At 42.4% G+C, this 22,925-nt stretch overlaps 1 pseudogene; it reads right to left on the bottom strand.

Annotated features, from left to right (window-relative positions):
• Nucleotides 1–22,925, bottom strand: part of LOC141271814 (uncharacterized) — a 162,224-nt pseudogene that overhangs the window by 84,490 nt on the left and 54,809 nt on the right.

The raw sequence follows: 22,925 nt of genomic DNA, 5'->3' as shown, positions 1-22,925 counted from the left end.
TACAGTTTTGGGCACCACATTTTAAAAAAGACATAGACAAACTGGAGCAAGTTCAGAGAAGAGCGACCAGAATGGTGACTGGTCTGCAAACCATGTCCTATGAGGAACGGTTGCAGGATTTGGGAATGTTTAGCTTGCAAAAAAGAAGACTGAGAGGAGACTTAATAGCTGTCTACAAATATGTCAAGGGCTGTCACATTGTAGAAGGATCATCTTTATTCTCATTTGCACAAGGAAAGACTAGAAGCAATGGGATGAAACTAAATGGGAGGAGACACAGATTAGATATTAGAAAAAACTTTTTGACAGTTAGGGTGATTAATGAGTGGAACAGGCTGCCACGAGAGGTGGTGAGTTCCCCTTCAATGGACGTCTTCAAACAGAGGCTGGACAGACATCTGTCTGAGATGATCTAGTGAATCCTGCTTTGAGCAGGGGGTTGGACCAGATGACCCAGGAGGTCCCTTCCAACTCTACCATTCTATGATTCTATGATTCTATGATTACTGTATAATGTCCCAGCATTCCCAGCAGTGTCACCTCTCCAGTCAGCAGCTCAATCATCTTGTAGGTGAGTTCTAGGATCTTCTGATAATTGATGTCCTCATTTATCAGGGGGTGAGGTGGTGGCCCCGGGATAGAGCTCAGTTTTCTTCCCCATCCCTCAGACACAGGGGCCTGACAGCGCTCACTAGAGGTCTTCTTCACTACTGTGTAATCCTGGTTATGGAGAGACACATTAATAAATCTCACTACAGACATTTCCAGAGTCCTCACCTCTCCAGTTCTGTCCATCTGTTATTCTCATAGATAAGAATGATGTAATGTGACATCATCAGAATCTCTCACCTCTCCAGTAAGCCGGAAGAGGATCTCTAGGGTGAGGTGTAATATCCTCTCAGCCATCTTGTCTCTGTCCATATCCATCCTTGATGGGTCAATCAGGAAAATTCTCTTATGGAGAAGATCTCCACTGAGAGGATCCAATATTGTAGGAACCTGAATGGGAAGAAGATCATAATATCAAGATCCCATGTCATAATACAATTACTTTAGATAATAAGGGGAAACATGTAGATGCTGGATTCTTTCTTTGTATGCCCTGGTTTCTCTAGTCTGGGGAACTGATCGAAATAAACAAGCACAGAACTTGTTTATCCCTGTCAGCCCCATGCAAATGTGTGGGGGTAAGTGTACGTGAAAGAAAGACTATCACAGTAATTTCATTAAACAGTCTGTAATTCATGCAGAAATGTAATTCATACAGTGAATGTTACCAGGGCTGTGGAGTCGGTAAGCCAAACCTCAGACTCCGACTCCTCAATTTCCATGACTCCAACTCCACGACTCCCTCATACATGGCTCATGTTTAAGTGATAAATTTACTGTAGCACAGATTCATCTCAGCTAAAAGTCTAGACCCTTAGATCAGGAATAGGACAGACATTTATAGGACATTTCATAACTTTCCCAAATTCTTATGAAAAAATATTCCCCGCAAACTGCATTGAACTACTGTACCCAATTTATTATATATTTTAGAAGTCGGAGTTGGTCCATTTTATACCGACTCCGACTCCACGACTCCAACTCCACAGCCCTGGATGTTACATTTGTAAGAAAGTCTGAGTGAGCTTTACAAAGTCCGAGAAGACACTGTAGACAAACCTTCTTGAAGTAGGGACTGAGGTTTATTAGAGAAGGCAACAGAGCAGGTACAGAAGTCAGGTTGGCAGGCAGATGCATGAGGACACACGCATGTGTCCAGACAAGAATGTGGAGGCCCCGAACTAGGGTTTGGGTTTTATTTATACATTGTTAGACAAAGGAAACAACATACTGCAGACAAAGGCGTATACATTGTAGAACAAAGAAAGTAATGGTACAACATGACAATATTTATAAGTATTACGGCAAAACTCATAATCCGATAGGCCTCCACTTTCTATCTAACTAATTAAATGATATCGTCATTACTGACATCCCTGATCTTTGATGGCGCCTCTACTCACAAAACTCCTCGAACACTGACAGCTCTACTGACAACGGTGTTTCTTTATCAATTAAAAATATTCACAATCTTAAATCACCACTTATCAACTTCATCTATTCAAATTAGCCTATTTAGATATCTTCTATACTTATTAATACAAAGACAGAGAGAGCGCAAAGCCCAATAGGGTTACACCTGTAGACATAGGGAATAATAGTAAAAAGGTGGTTCTCACCTGGTTGGGTTGTGTGAGGACACAACTACCATAACATATAAAAGGCAGTTGCAGCGGATCTCCAATAGGTGTCCCACAGGACCAGAATAAATTCAAAGGCGGTGAAAGTAGAGATATACATCCGCGCCGCTGAAAAATCCTCAAATCAGGAACATATAATAAAATCCTTGTTTATTGGTAAATGCCTACGCGTTTCGGGGTGTTCCACACCCCTTCATCAGGGCACCAACAGATATATCAATGTATGCACTGAAACACTCCATTTATATACAGACATAAAGTGAAAAAAAACAACAACAACATAACCTTTGCACCTGAGGCCGTGTGCAAAAACCTTCAACAAAACTTTATCAATGAGTGTCACCAATATAAAAAGTGAGTATAAAAAACATGTATTAAGACACGTATTACAAATAATGTAGTGTAGAGATGTATAAATAATGAATATACAGAATAGTCAAATGTATCAGTCAAATGGAGTAAATACATGAAAGGAATATTACTTACTAATAAGTAAGCATTCACATTAGGTAAGAACAATATAAATATATATATAACATTAAAATCTCTAATGAGAATACACCCATCAGCTGTCGTTCCATAAAGGGAGATGGGAAACGAAGGAACAAAATAAAAATAAAAAGTACCCCCATGTAGAAAATAGCCCGTAATAACCTCTATCAACGGAGGAATGGTACAAGGAACAGGTTATCTGACATATATCATGTAGTGACATAGAGACTTAATGTGTAGTAATAGGACCCAAAGAAAACGCCGCGATGTACTGCAAAGGCTGTGGCACAGATAAAGGAGATACATAGACAGGTAGTGAATCACCTGATGTGTGGTGGCATAGAAGGAGAGAGGTGTGTGATTGTAGCAACCAGCAGAACGCTACCATGTGGGTTCGAGTTGTACTGGTCCAAAAAGGAAACCATAAAAGAGGGAATATTTATAATAGCGTGCAGGATTTTAGAGGAACACAATATGTGTGTCAGTAAAAACTATGATGAATGTAAAAACACAGATTTATGTGTGTATATAAAAAACAATATTAACTATAAAAAAACTTCAGAGACATCATTCAGACCAAAGGGCTTAAGAGTATTCAGTCTGTAAATCCAATAAATTTCCTTTCTGTTTAGTTCTTGGAGTCTATCAGGATAATTCTCGGGAATTTGATCAATAGGGCTGATCTTTAGACTTAAAAAATCTTTATTATGCACCATTGTGCAATGTCTAGAAAGACCTTGTTTAAGAAACCCTTTAAGAACATTATGCCTATGGGAGTTGAGGCGTAGGTGGAGAGGCTGTATCGTTCTCTCCACATATTCTTTATTACAACTTCATTCTATTAGATAGATAACAAAAGTAGAATTGCAGGTGAGATATTTATTGATCTCAAAAATCTCCATATTAGTCTTTGATTGAAAGTGAGTAAGACCATGTGTAATACTTTTACAACATAGACAATTTTTGTTGCCACATTTAAAGACCCCTTTACAGGATGTTATAGGAGTCATACAGTTGTTCTTTGTCGTATTCCTTATCCTACTCGGAGCTATGATATTTCTTAGTGTGGGGGCACGCCTAAAAGTAATACCCGTTTTTTTAGGCAAGATCTTTTTCAGTATGGGATCATCTAGAAGAATTTTCCAATTATCTTCTGGTATTTTTCGTATTTGTCCATGAGATTTGTTGTAGGAAGTAATGAAATTCAAGGAATAATTACTCTCCTTGGTATTTTTAGTTTTTTCTTTACCTATTTTCTATATTTAAAACCTCCAGATATGCTTTTTTAATAAGATTACCGGGGTATCCCTGGTTTTTAAACCTGTTAGCAAGAGTGCTAGATTGTACTATAAAGTCATCTTTGTGAGTACAATTCTTTCTAATCCTATAGACTTTATAGTACAATCTAGCACTCTTACTAACAGGTTTAAAAACCAGGGATACCCCGGTAATCTTATTAAAAAAGCATATCTTGAGGCTTTAAATATAGAAAATAGGGATAGTCTATTGATAGGTAAAGAAAAAACTAAAAATACCAAGGAGAGTAATTATTCCTTGAATTTCATTACTTCCTACTTCTACTTTTGTTATCTATCTAATAGAATGCAGTTGTAATAAACAATATGTGGGGAGAACGATACAGCCTCTCCACCTACGCCTCAACTGCCATAGGCATAATGTTCTTAAAGGGTTTCTTAAACAAGGTCTTTCTAGACATTGCACAATGGTGCATAATAAAGATTTTTTAAGTCTAAAGATCAGCCCTATTGATCAAATTCCTGAGAATTATCCTGATAGACTCCAAGAACTAAACAGAAAGGAAATTTATTGGATTTACAGACTGAATACTCTTAAGCCCTTTGGTCTGAATGATGTCTCTGAAGTTTTTTTTATAGTTAATATTGTTTTTTATATATACACACATAAATCTGTGTTTTTACATTCATCATAGTTTTTACTGACACACATATTGTGTTCCTCTAAAATCCTGCACGCTATTATAAATATTCCCTCTTTTATGGTTTCCTTTTTGGACCAGTACAACTCGAACCCACATGGTAGCGTTCTGCTGGTTGCTACAATCACACACCTCTCTCCTTCTATGCCACCACACATCAGGTGATTCACTACCTGTTTGTGTATCTCCTTTATCTGTGCCACAGCCTTTGCACTACATCGCGGCGTTTTCTTTGGGTCCTATTACTACACATTAAGTCTCTATGTCACTACATGATATATGTCAGATAACCTGTTCCTTGTACCATTCCTCCGTTGATAGAGGTTATTACGGGCTATTTTCTACATGGGGGTACTTTTTATTTTTATTTTGTTCCTTCGTTTCCCATCTCCCTTTATGGAATGACAGCTGATGGGTGTATTCTCATTAGAGATTTTAATGTTATATATATATTTATATTGTTCTTACCTAATGTGAATGCTTACTTATTAGTAAGTAATATTCCTTTCATGTATTTACTTCATTTGACTGATACATTTGACTATTCTGTATATTCATTATTTATACATCTCTACACTACATTATTTGTAATATGTGTCTTAATACATGTTTTTTATACTCACTTTTTATATTGGTGACACTCATTGATAAAGTTTTGTTGAAGGTTTTGCACACGGCCTCAGGTGCAAAGGTTATGTTGTTGTTGTTTTTTTTCACTTTATGTCTGTATATAAATGGAGTGTTTCAGTGCATACATTGATATATCTGTTGGTGCCCTGATGAAGGGGTGTGGAACACCCCGAAACGCGTAGGCATTTACCAATAAACAAGGATTTTATTATATGTTCCTGATTTGAGGATTTTTCAGCGGCGCGGAGGTATATCTCTACCTTCAACGCCTTTGGATCTATACTTATTAATGACACTTAAGTTCTCCCACTCCGGGGAGAACTTCAGAAACTGCATCTCATTAGCTGCAAAGTTAGTTTGCTAGAGTTTGCCCAAGATGGCTGCTAGGCACAACATGGCTGTTCAGCATATTATGGCTGACTATGCTCTTACAACATTCACAGTCCTTAATTCATGTATAGGTGCTTATGAGTGATAATAACTGAAAAAGACTCAAGAGAGTCGAAATGTTCAATGCATCCCAACACCAGGTAGTAGCATAGAAAACAATGTGGCAGCCTAAAGTGGCGGGTAGCTGGGAGATACCAAAATTCAAACCAATATTTTTCAGCAGTACGTCTCCTTTGTCACAGAGAAACTAATTTACTCTCTGTTACACCATCAAGATCATCTAACAGGAGCCCAAGGGTCCAAAAGAAAAAGTCCACAGTAAAGAGTAGTTCTGGAGCATCAAGAGGTAGGGAAAAGGCAAGGATCACTCTGTAGCATGGAAATAAGACCTCTCAGAACTAAATGATTATGGGCGAAGTCTGAAATAAAAGCAAAAGCTCTCCCAAAAAGTGACAATGCTTTTAGGGTCACCAGAAAGCTGGTTAGAAAGGTTCACCTAGGGTGCAAGAATAGTCGAGGATGGGGCTGCAGTGGATTAGTGATGTTGAATTCACTGTCCAAGGTCTTGAACCAACTGGGCCAGAACTTATTATACTTTAAGGGTAACTATATGTGAAATCTTTGCAGGGTTTATAAGAACAGACTTTGCTCAAACCACTCTACCTAGCAGGTCTCAGAGGAACAATAGCCTTCACCTTTAATCCTTTTATAGGAATCTGAAGTTGCTACAATATCCCCAAGGTTATGGAGTGGCTGTCAACCAGTTGAGTGAGCTGGCAAATGAGAGTTGACAAGTTGGATAAACAAGAGTTGGCAGATACAGGACAAATTCAGAAGTCAGGAACAAGTTTCGGAGAAAGCCGATGTCAGAAGCAGAATTGACAGTGGGTTACGTCAGTTCAGGGTCAGCAATGGGTATCAAATAAACTAACTCATGTTGCAGGGTATCAAAGGAAAACAGACCAGGGTCAGCAAATACTAATAACTGGGTACTACTAGCAAAATGCTAGGAGAGTAAATCACCAGACGTATAAGCCACAACAATAAGCTTGGTTGGACAACACCTGTGTCACTGAGCGCTGTCCACAGTGCGAGAGTGTCACCTCCTAACAACAGATGTAGAGGTTGTAGGAGCAGGTGCAGACAAGGATGTAACAAGATGCGTAACCATCCATCACTCCAGTATTTGTGTAGTAAGAAGAAACAAGATTAACGAGAGCCTTGTTTTTCAGCTATAGTGATGGATAGGCCCCACCTATCATTTATCATCTAGCAATGGTTGGAAAATCCCTTTAATCCGTCTCTGAACCTTATTGTTACTTTAAATTACGGTGCTGAGCGTAAGGCAGTGTGCACATCGGGAGGTTCTACCACATCACGCTGATCGGCGGGGGCTGATTAATTTGTTAGATGCTTCGATTAATAGCAATTGTCTCATCTGGGTGGTTAAAAAGCATATCGACGTCTCAGTATGTGAATTGTTGTCATAGCAGATAGAAAATAGCTTATTTAACCCCATAGTGACAGAGCCAATTTTAATCTTAATGTTCAAGCCCCATTTTACAATTCTGACCAGTGTTTATTTTATATGGTAATAACTCTGGAATGAGTCTATATATAATGGTGATTCTGAAAAGTTTTTTTTTCGTGCACATTGTACTTTATGTTAGCAGTAAAATTAGGTCAATAAGTTTTAGTTTTTTTGTGAAAATATCTGAAATTTTATGAAAATTTTGAAAAATTTGCATTTTTCAAACTTTACATATATCCTTAAACCAGTCATACCACACAAAATAGTTAATAAATTACATTTCCTTTACAGTTTTGCTCATCGTTATTGCCACACATGAGGTTTAAGTACATAATGTGGAATATCTCCTGAAAAAAACAAATCAAGAGAAACATTTTTTTGTGTAGAGCACTCGTGTTAAAAACAAACGAGCAAATGATAACAATAATTTAAAACAAAAAACAATGGGAGGAAAAAATAGAAAAACCTAAAGCTTGTTGTGACACCGGTATTGGCACCCTTTACATTAATTTAGTAGGGAAACACATTTTCATTCACCTGTGGTAATTCACAAGAGACTCACCTGTGATTAACTGTTGGTGCCCATATGACATGAATTAGCCAATGAATCATGACTTCAGTATTTTAAAAAGCAACATGGTAGGCCCTGTTCTTTTGTCACAATGGTGAAGACCAAGGAGCTGTCCCAGGACATCAGAACAGCAATTATTAGCAAATACAAGACTTCCAATGGCTATAAGGCCATTTCCAAAGACCTTGGTATCCTAGTTTCAAGAGAGCGCAATGTTATTAAGAAGTTAGCCAAGCATGAAACCGTCAAGATCCTCCTTGGACATGGAGGAAAGTGGAAAATTAGCAAGAGATGTCTTCGAAGGTTGGTGTGAATGGTGGAAAAAAACACTATGTCAAACATCCAAAGACTTGAAAGCCAACCTGGAATAGTCTGGGGTCATGGTTTCAACAAGTACCATACGCCGCATACTAAACCAAGCAGAGCTTTATGGGCAAAGGCCAAAGAAGAAACCATTGCTGAAGAAAAGGCATAAAAAGGAACGATTGATCGTTGCCAAAGAGTACCTTGACAAACTACAATCCTTATGGGAAAATGTTCTGTGCACAGGTGAAACAAAGATAGAGCTTTTTGGCAATGCAAAGCAGCAGCTTGATTACAGACGGCGCAATGAAGCTTATAAAGGAAAAGAACACCTTACCAATAGTTAAGCATGGTGGAGGATCCATAATGCTGTGGGGTTGCTTTGCAGCATCTGGCACTTGAGGCCTTGACCGTATCACAAAAATCATAAAATCAGAGAATTATCAAGAGATTTTAGAGCAAAATGTCCTACCCAGTGTAAGAAAATTTGGTTTGACTCGAAGATCATGGGTCCTCCAGCAAGATGATGGCCCAAAGTACACATTTAAAAGTACACAGTAACTGTTTTAAAATGGCCAGCAATGAGTTCAGACCTCAATCCCATTGAAAATCTTTGGGGTGAGCTAAAATCTGCTATTGGGAAAAAGAACCCTGCACACATTCAAGAGCTTAAACAAACTGCAAAGAAAGAGTGGGAGAAAATTCCAGCTGAGAAGTGCAAGAAGCTTATAGATGGCTACAAGAAACATATTGACATTGTGAGCAATGCCAAAGGGTATGCAACCAAGTATTAATTAGGGGTGTCTTTATTGTTGCAAATGCTGTTTATTGTTTCTTCTTTGAAATTGCAACATGGAAGTTGAAAAACAATGTTCTATTGTTGTATTACTTTGGTCCACTAATTAAAAAATCCTGAAAATATAACTTTGGTACATTTCCATTTATTTCTGAAGATATTGTACAGTCTATGAAAAAAATGATGGGGTGCCAATAATGGTGAGCAGCACTGAATGTCTACTTTATGTCAGCATCATTTTTCAAACGTCCTTTTATTTCGTTACAATGTTAGATGGGTTAAAATTTAGCAGCAATTTTAATTTTTTAAGGAAATTTAGAAATCCAATTTTTCACAGACCTACTCAGTTTTGAAAGGACTTTGAGGGGCCTATGTATCACTGCCCCCCAGAAATGATACCATTTTAAAAAATTGCACCCCTTAAATTACTCTAAACTGCTTTTGGGAACTTGGTTAACCTTTCAGTTGTCACGCAGAAATTAATGCAAACTGGATTGAAAAAATGAAAAATTAATTTTTTTCCACTGAAATTTTTCATTTTCACAAGGAGTAGTAAGAGAAATGGACCCTAAAATGTATTCTGAAATTCATCCCAAACATGGAAATATCTTCTATGTGGTCAAAAACTGCTGTTTGGGCGCATGGCAGGGCTCGGAAATTAAAAAGCGACATTTGGTACTTCGAGCGTAAATTTGTCTATAATAGATTGCAGACACCATGTCTCATTGCAGAGCAACTGAGGTACCAAAACAGCAGAAACAATGCACAAGTGACCTCATTTTGGAAACTAGGAATTCAAGGAATTTATCTAGGGGTGTTTTGAGCATTTTGAACCCATAGATGCTTCATAGAACTTTTCAAAATGTGGATGTGAATATGAAAATTATGTTTTTTTCCGCTAAAATGTTGTTTTAGTCCCAAATTTGTAATTTTCACAATGGATAATAGGTGAAAACAATTGTAATTTGTTACACAATTTCTTCTGAACACCAAGAGACCCCGTATGTGGTCAAAAACTGCTGTTTAGGTACATGACAGGGCTTGGAAAGGAAAGAACGCTATTTTATTCTAGGAGCTTAAATTTGGCTGGAATAGATTGTGAATGCCATGTCGCATTTTCAGGGTCCCTGACATGCTAAAACATTAGAAAGTGACCCCATTTTGGAAACCCGATGTCTAAATGAATTCATGTAGGGGTGTATTGAGCATTTTTAACCTACAGGTGATTCAAGAAACTTTATAACATTTATATATGAAAACAAAAAAATAAATTTTTTCACTAAAATACTGTTTTAGCACCAAATTTATAACTTCCACGAGGGGTAATAGGAGAAAATGAACCCCTTACTTTTTTATACAATTTCTCTCGAGATACCCTATATGTGGTCAAAAACTAATGTTTGGGCATATGGCAAAACTCAGAAAGCAAACAGCGCTATTTAATTTTTGGAACACAAATTTGGACACCATGTTGCATTTGCAGAGCCCCTGAGTTACCAACAAGCAGAAACACCCACAAATGACCGCATTTTGAAAACTAAACCCCATAAGGAATTTATATTGGGGGGTGTTGAGAATTTTTAACCCCCAAATATAACACAGGATTTTATACGTTTTGGTCATGAAAACAAAAATTGGGGTTTTTCTGCAAAAATTTTAATTTATCCTCAAATTTTTCATTTACACAAGAGATAATAGATAAAATAGATATAACAATTTGTTATATAAGTTTTACCGAACTAGGCAATACCCCATATATGGTTGTACACTACTGTTGGAGCACTCGCCAGAGATCGAATGGGAAGGAGCGCGACTTGGCTTTTAGAATGCAGATTCTGCTATATTCTGAATAAATTATGGTCTCCATTAACCAACCCCTGAGAAGCCAGATCAGCAGAAATCCCCCAAGTGACCCCATATTGGAAACTTCACTGCTTAAGGAATTAATTTAGAGATATAGTGAGTATTTTGAACTCACAGATACCTCACAGAAATGTATAATATTAGGAAGTGGAAATATAACATTTTAGTGGTAAAAATTATATTTATTAGCTGCAAATGTTTCAGTTAAACAAGGGTTAATAGGTGAAACTGGACCCCAAAATTTATTGTGCAATTTCTCCCGAATGCAGTGTTGTCCCATTTGTCATTGCAAACTACTGTTGGGCCACACGTCAGGGCTGAGAAGGAAGGAGCGCTATTTGGCTTTTGAAGCACAGATTTTGATAAAATAGTTTGCGGGTGACATTTGCGGGTCCCCCAGAACATCAGAAAATCCGCAGAAGTGACCCCATTTTAGAAATAGTACCTCTCAATGAATTTATCTTTGACTGCAGTGACTATTTTGGCCCCACAGGTGTTTTGACATTGTAACATCCACTCCATACTGTTTTCTGGAGGATTTCAAACACTCCAGTTTAGTGCCCATACAGTGTACCCAGCTTGTACTTCTGGAGACACGAACGTCATAAATTGTTAAGTGCTGTCTCCCCACTACAGTTATATCAAACATCTGGTTGCTTACTGCGATTTAGACTCATTGGGGCTGAGAAGGTGGGTGCAATTTGGGTTTGGGAGTGCAGATTTCACTGGATTTTAGGGCGGTTTCACAAGTCCATATATTTCCGGTACCGGACAAACCAGTACAGGAGATATCCATGTCCTGTGTGTGTCACACATGTGGCAACTGTATGCCATATCAGGATCACATGTACTGGCGCCTGGGAATCAGGGCTACAGTTAGAACTGTTCCCAAGCGCCGGGTAATGAACGCTGCCCTCATCATTGTCTCTTGCTCGAGCTGTGATCAGAGCAAGAGACAATGATGGTAGTAGTAGTCTGCTCCCACAGTGTCCCTGTGTAAAAATAAGAATAAAATAATAAAATCCTTATAATCACCTGTGTGGAGATGTCTCCCGCTGTAATCCTCTGACCACTGATGCTGAGCATCCGGGGAAAATGAGCCGCTCCAGCGAACGGGCCCCGGGGCTGCGCGGAGCTCACTGAGTGACAGGACACCGCTAATGAGCTCAGCGCAGTTCTGGGGCCCGCTTGTCATTCTCCCAGGCGTCAGCGGTCAGATAATTACAGCGGGGGACATCTCTGGACAGTATAAGGATTTTATTATTTTATTGTTATTTTTACAGAGGGACTGTCACGAGTGTGTCAGATGTGTCAGACAGTCTCCCTGCAGTTGGTTGCAGAAGATCTCTTCGTTTGGCATTACAGACGCCTTCATAGATCTGTAGCACTCTAGGACCCAGCGGCTACTTCCCTCCTTCTAATTGACACCCAGGCCTGGGTGTTTAAATACTTTCTGTTTGCTACAGGGAGGTGCCGTTGATAATCATATGTTCCCTTGTGAAGGCTTGGAGCTATTGCAGTCTACTTACTTCCTCTCTGGTGCCTATGAGGATGTTTGGTGTAATCTTTCTGAATTCGGCTCAAGCTAAGTTACTTTCCCCCATGTTTGTCTCCCTTGCTGTCTTTAGTTGTTAGTGGGGACTGACTAGTGCTCATATCCCGCTTCCCAGGGCCTAGCTCTAGGGAATTACAGGGTTTAGGTTCCCGTGCGGCGATTGGTGAAGAACCAATATAGGGATGTTAGGGGAGACAGGGTGATATCAGATCAGCCTAGGAGGTCTCCACTCCCCCTTTCCCCTCTTCCCTTCATGTTGCACTTAGTCTTTCCTATACCTTGTGTGACAGTGTGACAGGGACACTGCGAGAGCAGACACTACTACTCCCAACATTGTCTCTTGTTCGTGCTGATTACAGCGCAAGCAAGGAACAATGATGAGTGCAGTGTTCAGCACTCGGCGCTTGGGAACAGCGCTAACTGTAGCGCTGATTCCCAGGCGCTGGTACATGTCACACTGATGACACACGGATGTCATCCATGTGTGTTCAGCGTGAGACATTTTGCGGACCGTGCATCCGGAAAAAAAAAAGGGCGTCAGCACGTGGAGCACAAGGAGACATGGTCAGTGGAAACATACTGACATGTGCGCAAACCCATAGATTTGAATGGGTCTACGTGTGTCCGTGTCTCCAGTACGTGTGGAAACTGTCACCATACGTACTGGACACACTGACATGTGAAAGAGCCCTTATTTGAAGGGGTGAGGGACGTGTCACTTTTCCAGAGTCTTTCCGTAACGTGGAAACCTTCTATATTTCCAGTGACAGATGATGGACCTGAGTGGGGGCTGGTTTTGTGTGGGATAAGTTAAGGTTTTTATTGCCAACATTTTGGGGTACATAACATTTTTTGATCGCTTTCATTATAAGGTTGGGATCACATAATTGTGTTCTTCGCTGAGAACTTAAAACAGGGTTTCCATGTAAATCTCACAAAAATGCGATTCAGATGAAAACCCAAACAGTACCACTTACAATAATGAGCCAGATGGAGATGGACTCAGTTTGGTGTTGGTTCCAGTGGTATCCATCTTTTTAGGTGTGCACACATCTGCCGAGCACACTTGTGGGCTAAATAGACACTGAAAATGATGAAATACCGCTGGAACAGAGACCAGACGGAGTCCAATGTGACTCCATCTGCCTCATAAGTGAGCGGTTCAGTCGGGGGTTTTGTCTAAATCATATTTTTGTGAATTTACCCCGAATAAGAGCACAGCAGAGAGCTCAGAATGAATGTGATCAGAGCCTTATTCCGATTTTTGGGATGTAGAACGAACAAATAAACAGCAGTACAAGAATAGTTCTTACTTTTAAGCAGTTGCTCATGCAGTATAAGTGATAAGATGACTTTATTCTTCGGGTCGGTGCAGTTACAGCAGTACCAGATATATACAGTGGGTACGGAAAGTATTCTGACCCCTTTAAATTTTTCACTCTGTTTCATGGCAGTAATTTGGTAAATTCTAAAAAGTTCATTTTTTTTTCTTATTAAAGTACACTCTGCACCCCATCTTGACTGAAAAAAAACAAATGTAGAAATGTTTGCAAATTTATTAAAAAAGAAAAACTGAAATATCACATACTCATAAGTATTCAGACCCTTTGCTCAGACACTCATATTTAAGTCACATGCTGTTCATTTCCTTGTGATCCTCCTTGAGATGGTTCTACTTCTTCACTGGAGTCCAGCTGTGTTTAATTAAACTGATAGGACTTGATTTGGAAAGGCACACACCTGTCTATATAAGACCTCACAGCTCACAGTTCATGTCAGACCAAATGAGAATCATGAGCTCAAAGGAACTGCCCAAGGAGCTAAGAGACAGAATTGTGGCAAGGCACAGATCTGGCCAAGGTTACAAAAGAATTTCTGCATTACTCAAGGTTCCTAAGAGCACAGTGGCCTCTATAATCCTTAAATGGAATAAGTTTGGGACCACCAGAAGTCTTCCTAAACCTGGCTGTCCAGCCAAACTGAGCTATCGTGGGAGAAGAGCCTTTATGAGAGAGGTAAAGAAGAACCCCAAGATCACTGTGGCTGAGCTCCAGAGATGCAGTAGGGAGATGGGAGAAAGTTCCACAAAGTCAACTATCACTGCAGCCTTCCACCAGTTGGGCCTTTATGGCAGAGTGGCCAAATGGAAGCCTCTCCTCAGTGCAAGACATATGAAAGCAAGCATAGAGTTTGCTCAAAAACACATGAAGGACTTCCAGACTATGAGAAATAAGATTCTCTGGTCTGATGAGACGCGAAGATAGAACTTTTTGGTGATAATTCCTAGCAGTATGTGTGGCGAAAACGAGGCACTGCTCATCACCTACCCAATACAATCCCAACAGTGAAACATGGTGGTGGCAGCATCATGCTATGGGGGTGTTTCTCAGCTGCAGGGACAGGACGACTGATTGCAATAAAAGGAAACATAAATGCGGCCAAGTACAGAGATATCCTGGATGAAAACCTCTTCCTGAGTGCTCTGGACCTCAGACTTGGCCGAAGGTTCACCTTCCAACAAGACAATGACCCTAAGCACACAGCTAAAAAAACAAAGGAGTGGCTTCAGAACAACTCTGACAATTCTTGACTGGCCCAGCCAGAGCCCTGAGCATCTCTGGAGAGACCTGAAAATGGCTGTCCACCAACGTTCACCATCCAACCTGACGGAACTGGAAAAGATCTGCAAGGAAGAATGGCAGAGGATCCCCAAATCCAGGTGTGAAAAACTTGTTGCATCATTCCCAAGAAGACTCATGGCTGTACTAGCTCAAAAGGGTGCTTCTACTCAATACTGAGCAAAGGGTCTGAATACTTAAGACCATGTGATATTTCAGTTTTTCTTTTTTAATAAATTTGGAAAAATTTCTACATTTTTGTTTTTTTTTTCAGTCAAGATGGGGAGCAAAGTGTACTTTAATGAGAAAAAAAATGAACTTTTTAGAATTTACCAAATGGCTGCAAGGAAACAGAGTGAAAAATTTAAAGGGGTCTGAATACTTTCCGTACCCACTGTATATCATTTTTTTTTAAACGGTTTTCTACAAATCACTCACTAAAAATGCTTTTTTATAAAAAAAAATAGTTTTTGTCACAATATTCTGAGAGCTATCAGATTTTTTTGGTACCATTTTAGGGCACATAACGTTTTTTATCGTTTTTTATTCAAAATTTTCAAACGCAGAATGAACAAAAAGCAGCAATTAAGTTATTGTTATTTTTGTGCCATTCACCGTGCGATAAAATTGATAAGACCGATTTGTTCGTCAGGTCAGTACGAGTACAGAGACACTAGATTTATATATTTTTTAAAGTGTTACTCCTTTTACAGACTAAAAACAATATTTTACAAAAAATATATTTTTTTGCATTGTTATACTCTGAGAGCTGTAACTTTTTTTATTTTTTCTGCCGGATGAGCCATATTAGGGCTTGTTTTTGTGGGATAATTTGGCGTTTTCACTTGTAACATTTTTTTTTACATATGACTTTTTATTCAGTTTTTTTGTGTGTCAATATGATGAAAAAGTGACATTTTGGGTGTGTTTATACATTTTTGTTTGTTCGCTGTATGGAATAAATAACGTGACAATTTTATAGTTCCGGTCAATCTGGACATGGCGATACTAATTATGTGTACATTTCTTTGTTTAATTTTGTTTTACACAAAATATGCGTTTTTACTGGCAAAATGGCTTTTCGTGATTCTTGTGTGCCTTTTTAATTTTTTTTCCCCACTTAGTCCCACTGTGGGAGTATTTTTCACTGATCTCATGCACTTCAGTGCGTGAGACTTTCTCACTGACAGAGTCTTTTAGACTCAGTTTATAGCACTGACACCGTACCCGGAGGGCATCTGATGACCTGGGGGTGCAATGGTAACTATCGGCACCTGTGATTATGACCGTACGGGACCGATAGTGAAAAAAAGGGTGACTCCTTTCCCCCTTTAAGCCACATAGATGCAGCTGTAGCAATTGACAGCAGCATTTAAGGAGATAATTGACTCCGATTTGTTCCAAAACCGGTCAGGACCGATGCCACAGGGTGTCAGCTGTCATATACAACTGATATCAGTGGGAATTTTCCCCACCGGGGGCACTACACTCTTATTCCTCAGCGCTGTGAAAAAGTAATGCTGAGAAAAAAGGCCCCTAAACGAACGCTGTGAAAAGGAGTATCAGCAGATGTTAAGGGATTATGGAGACGATATAAAAGCGACTATTTTCCAGGAAATTTGCTGTTATTGTGGAAAAGTCGTATAATAAACGACCTCCTCTACGTATTCAGTATCACAGTAATTATTCACAACAGGAATGAGGGAATTCCTGACGCTTTTCTGTTTCCAAAAATATATTAATAGACGTCAGTTATATTATATGGGGCCGAAAATGGCGACAAAATACAACTCATCCCGTAATAACCTGATACAGAGGGGAAAGGTCACAGCACTAGGAATAAGGGAGGCAGAGGTCACAATAGTCTCAGCACTGAGGGGGTTAATGCCCCCTGCACCCAGTAATGGGGTCTCTCCACATACCTCCACCTGCAGAGCCGCCACCACATATATGGCTGTTCTGTGCACACAGGACCTGTGATGAGGTCACAGGAGGGGAGGAGTCAGGGGTCACATGATCAGGGGCCTCAGTGGATGCAGGACTCTGCTGTGCTGGTTGTCATGGTGCTGGATGAGGGGAAGTTTATGTGTGGGGTCAGGAGGGGTTTACAGTGTGGATGTAGCAGAGCCGTGTGTGTACGAGGCGTACGGAGCGGAGCCGCGTGTGTACGAGGTGTACGGAGCGGAGCCGCGCGTGTACGAGGTGTACGGAGCGGAGCCGTGTGTGTACGAGGCGTACGGAGCAGAGCCGCGTGTGTACGAGGTGTACGGAGCAGAGCCGCGTGTGTACGAGGTGTACGGAGCGGAGCCGTGTGTGTACGAGGTGTACGGAGCGGAGCCGCGCGTGTACGAGGTGTACGGAGCAGAGCCGCGCGTGTACGAGGCGTACGGAGCGGAGCCGCGCGTATACGAGGTGTACGGAGCAGAGCCGCGTGTGTGCGAGGTGTACGGAGCAGAGCCGTGTGTGTACGAGGTGTACGGAGCGGAGCCGTGTGTGTACGAGGTGTACGGAGCGGAGCCGCGCGTGTACGAGGTGTACGGAGCAGAGCCGCGCGTGTACGAGGCGTACGGAGCGGAGCCGCGCGTATACGAGGTGTACGGAGCGGAGCCGTGTGTGTACGAGGTGTACGGAGCAGAGCCGTGTGTGTACGAGGTGTACGGAGCAGAGCCGCGCGTGTACGAGGTGTACGGAGCAGAGCCGCGTGTGTACGAGGCGTACGGAGCAGAGCCGCGTGTGTACGAGGTGTACGGAGCGGAGCCGTGTGTGTACGAGGTGTATGGAGCGGAGCCGTGTGTGTACGAGGTGTACGGAGCGGAGCCGCGTGTACGAGACGTACGGAGCGGAGCCGCGTGTGTACGAGGTGTACGGAGCGGAGCCGTGTGTGTACGAGGTGTATGGAGCGGAGCCGCACGTGTGTACGAGATGTACGGAGCGGAGCCGCGTGCGTACGAGGTGTACGGAACGGAGCCGCGCATGTACAATGTGTACGGAGCGGAGCCGCACGTGCACGACTAGTGCGGAGCCGCATGTGCACGACTAATGCGGAGCCACACGTGCACGACTAGTGCGGAGCCGTGTGTGCAACATGTACGGAGCAGAGCCGTGTGTGTATGATGTGTGTGGAGCAGAGTCGTGTGTGTGTATGATGTGTGCCCAGTAAGGTAGTCGTGGGCGAGTTGTAGCCCATGCTCGCTTTGGCACCCTACAGACAAAGTGTGTCCTCCCTCTGGTGTGCTGCGGCGTATGTGGTGTTTTCCATTTACTTCTGACCAGCCTGTCTCTTCTGACTCCAGGAACTTCTCTTCTGGAACCAGGGCTGTAATGAAATCAGAGGACACAAAGTTCATAACGATAACTGGAACTTTACTTGATAAATGGCAGTATTTACAATATTTGCAGGCAGATATAATGGATAAGGTCAAACTGGTTGTCATCTTTCCCACAGGTACTTGATACAACTTCAACCCTGGTTCCCAATTTAGGTGAAGCATCTCTGTTGCCTTGGTCTCTAGCCCTAGAGAATCTTCCTCACCAAAGACAGTATATCCGGATCCTAGTTCTCCCCACGTCCTAGATTTGAGTCCTAACTTCTTCTGCAGACACAGTGTGCCCCCTGGTCCTCGACGACACTATCGTGATTCCCAGGCCTGACTCTTGTGGAGGGATTCTTTTGTCTGATGATCCACTGTCTGGGATACTAGGCCCAATTTATAGAGCCTGTCAGCTCTTCTGCAATTCCCCCTCCCTCTACTGGGCTGGTTTCACAGTTAACCCCTTACCTGGACTAAACTGCAGCCCAGAGAGATCTAACTTTTGGCAACATGCTTTTAACCCCTTTTTAGTGCCAGAGTGAAACTACGTCCTTCACCACTACTACATAAGGAGCGGAACTATATATGTACATATGATTGTGTGCGCTTCCCCTTCGGTGTAGCCATTTTTCTTTCCAGCCCTAGTTTACATTGCTCCATTATGACAGCGCCATGTGAGTGTCCCTTTGCTTTATCAGGAACAAGAGATACAAAACAGAGATTTTAGGGTATGTGCCCATGATCCGGAGCCGCTGCGGGCCCGATGCTACAGAACAGCTGCTCAGCTTTCACCTTCATTATGCAAATGAGCGGCTGCTATGTTTTGTTTTTTTTACTTGCGGACTTTCCTAATTGTTGTTAGTCTATGGGGAAAGTCCACATGCGGACCCACAAGAGAAATTGACATGCTGCGGGTCTGAAAGACGCATGTTAGTTTCCGCGGGTGATCCGCAGGTGCACAAAGACGCATAGTGTCATGGGATTTCTAGAAATCCCATCCACTATGCTGTAATATCTGGACGCTGCGGGTTTGACACTGTATAAACACGCAGCTTCAAACCCGCAGCGTCTCCTGATCGTGGGCACATACCCTTGCAATCCCCCCTTCTCCGCCCTTTGCCAAAGTTTTTCTGTTACTATCAGGACAGAATTGTACCAGGATCCTATAACTGCCGGCCGATTATATGTGATTTATACCAAACAGTGAGAGAGATGATGGCTCTAGTGTTCAGTATGTTTTCCAGGCAGGTTTTGCGGTATGAGATCTTACATTCATGTGGTGTATTCGTCCATGAACAAGGAGCCTGCTATGATGACGTCACTAGGGTTGCACTCCCTGGTGTAGGCAACGGGTATATGAAGCCCAGTTAGTTTCTGTCTAGCAGCGTAAAAGCAATCCAACCACGACAAGCTGTACCTAAGACAAAATAACAAGAATATGCAGGCTCATTGATGTTCCGACATGCTTAGATATTGCATTTTTTGTAAGAAGAGAGACAGTAGTGAAATGGCAGTGAGTCTGTAAGCACAAGTGTTTGTTCTTCTGTTGATCCAAAGTGTTTTGCTTGCTTCGCATATTTTATTAGCTCTATTAGTTGTTATAAATTTTACTATAATGCCAAGAAAGTGTTTAAATCATCCAGACAATTTCTGTTATGTGTGTGGTGAAGTAATGTTCAAGAAACGAGATTTGAAAGGGAATCTGTTACCCCTTGGGAGATATCAGACCTCTAATATGGGCATACAGGTTATAGAAAAGTAAATCTATACATACCTGTATGGCTCATAATAGAGGTTTGATTGCAGAGAAATCTGTTTTTATCAACTCGGTTTAGCACAGGCTTGCCAAGAAATCCCCACCTATGTGCTTATTTACCATATTCACCCCCTCCCCTGCACGTCACAGGGCCCTGTGACGTGCACTGGTCTCCCTCACTTCCCAGGCATGCACAAAGTGCCACTCACATAGAAGGCGCTTTGTTTCCCCCGGCCCCATCTGTTTGTACACTGCACCACAGGGTTCAATTGCGCAGGCGCCTGGAAGTCAGTGAAAGTTAGCTTCTCATTTAATCCGATCTGCAAATTCATCGAACACTATCTGCATCCCTTAGTGGAGACGCTGCCCTCCTATATCAGGGACACTATGGACGTCCTCGCAAGGGTTGATGGCATTTCCCTGGACCCGGACATGTTCTTGGTTGCGGCTGACGTGGAGTCCCTCTACACCTGTATACTTCATGAGGACGGTTTGGAGGCTACCCGTTTCTTTTTATCCGCAAGCAACTTAGACCCATCTATGTGTGACTTGATCTTGGAGCTGTTGTGGTTCCTCCTGATGCATAATTACTTTCTTAATTTAAAGATAGATTTTTTGTGCAAAGACAGGGCACTGCCATGGGTGCGGCATGTCCGCCCTCGTATGCGAACATCTTTCTTGGTCATTGGGAGAGGGAGGTTGTCTGCGGGGGTGTACATGCTGCTGCCCACGTGCAGTGCTGGTATAGATATATTGATGGTGTGGCAGGGCTCCGAATTTGAACTAAGGGACTTCATGTCTAAGTTGAACCACAATAGCTCCAACATCCGTCTCTCATATAAATTTGACAAGCGTGAGATTGATTTCCTTGACATCCAAATTGTTGGTCTCTGACAATGGGATGATCCACACCAATGTCTTCAGGAAGGCATCCTCTGTTAACGCCCTCTTGCACGCCTCCTCTGCCCATACTCAAGCAATTATACGAGCAATCTCAACGGGACATTATTTAAGAATGAGGAGAATTTGCTCCTCTGAAAAATCATTTGCGCAACAATCTGAGGACCTGAGGGAACGATTTCTTGCTTGTGGATTCAGCAGGTGGAGCATCAAGAGGGGCTACCAGAGGGCAAAATATACATCCCGGTCTGAGTTGCTTGTGAAAAAGAAACAAATGGAGGACTCCCATACTCAGGGACAAGTGTGCTTTATATCGACATTTAATTCTAAAATGGGACAATATTTGGGCAATTCTATCCAAACACTGGAGTGTCTTGATGACAGACAGCACGTAGGAATAAAAACTTAAAAGATGGGGGCGTGGCCTGGTTGTCTTCCGGAAAAGACGTGTCTCGGAACAGCTCCTCCGAATCTACCCCTTTCTTGGGTCCTATCCGCTCTTACCAACTAGTTTTTGGTCCCTACACGGTACCTGGGGGACCCCGCGGACTCAGGGCAGCTGCTGTAAGGCTCCTTGCTGCGTCCGGGCATCGGAGGGGAGTGGAGAGAGCTGGGAGAGAGAGTGCCATCTTTGAGTGAGGCGTTCCACACCACCCGGCCTCCAGTGAGCACGGTATCCTTGCTGGGAGCAGCGTCTCGGCTGGGCGGCGGATCGGACGAGGGTATCCTGCTCCGGCCACCGGCGGGGATCAGTGGCAGATTGTTGGGAGACTGGAGAGTACCGAAGATCTGCCTAGCGGGGGGATCCTGGGTCAGCAGCCGCGGCCATCTTGCCTGAAACACACTCCGCAGCAGCGCTGAGAAGGCACAGTGAGTGAGATCACCAAGCCCAGAGGCTGAGACCCTTAGTCCACGCTACACTATTATTTGCCTTTTGCCTCACCTCCAGATCCCTAATAGTCCCTTAATAGCCTTACTCAATCTGGGCTACATTCAAGGACATTAATAACAAATAGGTCTTTGGGACTACTTTACTACCAGCCGAGGCTAAACTACCACATCAGAAAGGAGGCAGATACATAGGACTGGAGTTTTCTGTCTCCTTACACCGCATAACCTAACCAGCCCCAAGAGTACAAAGGACATAAGCGAGGGCCTTGTTCACGTCCCTAACAGTTACCGCAGCAAACATACAATCAGGAGAGGGCTTGCTGATGAGGGATTAAGATAAATGGGTAATCACCCTTCTCTCCATGCTCCCCCATAACCACTGTGACAGTGTCACTGGTTTTATATGTGAGGGGAGGTATGTGTCACTCAGGATGCTCTCCTGTGTGAACTAAGACCTACTTTATTTTTCTGCCAGCGTGTTATATGCTGGTAGGCTTACTCTGTTAAAGGGTGTGCGGTTTTATGGGAATGGCAAAGAGGGAGGGACGCCATTCCCCCTACCTCCCCTCAGGGTGTGGCTGAGCAATGTGTAAAAGCTCAGTCCCTTTTTTTTTCTCTGGAGTGTGGTCTGGAGAGGGAAGTCTCCAGACAGTATTGTGGAAGCTGCAGAGCTTTTCACATGGACTTTAGCAGTGCAGTTTATGCTACCGAGAGCGGGCGGAACCCGGTCATCTATGGACTAAGTTATACTTTGTTTTTGTTTTTTTTCGCTTAACCCAGAGGGGTCATGTTTATTTTTCCTGTGAAACCTGCATGAGTTTATGGCTGATAATAAACCAGCAGAGAGGAAAACCTGATAACGTGTGTCCTGAGTCTGCCTCCAGGAAAGCCGAGCGAGTCGACTTGCCACAGTTGGTGTGAGAGTGCGTGCAAGATTCCAGGAACACGTGTACCTGCTACAAAGACCGGTGGATGTCCTGGGTGAAGGCCTCCAGCCAGCCAGGGAAGTCCAGCAGCATGGAGGAGCTCGTTAAGCACCTGGTCCAGGCCCAGCAGAGCATGCAGCAGCAACACCTGCAGGCCCAGGAGAGTATGCAGCAGGCCCAGCGGAG

The sequence above is a fragment of the Phyllobates terribilis genome, unplaced genomic scaffold (genome assembly GCF_046119375.1).
Source record: "Phyllobates terribilis strain yellow unplaced genomic scaffold, ASM4611937v1 Scaffold_5__5_contigs__length_657084704, whole genome shotgun sequence".
Classification (NCBI taxonomy): Eukaryota; Metazoa; Chordata; class Amphibia; order Anura; family Dendrobatidae; genus Phyllobates; species Phyllobates terribilis.
The sequence above is the reverse complement of the archived record's forward strand: the minus strand, read 5'-3'. Positions and strand labels throughout refer to the sequence as shown.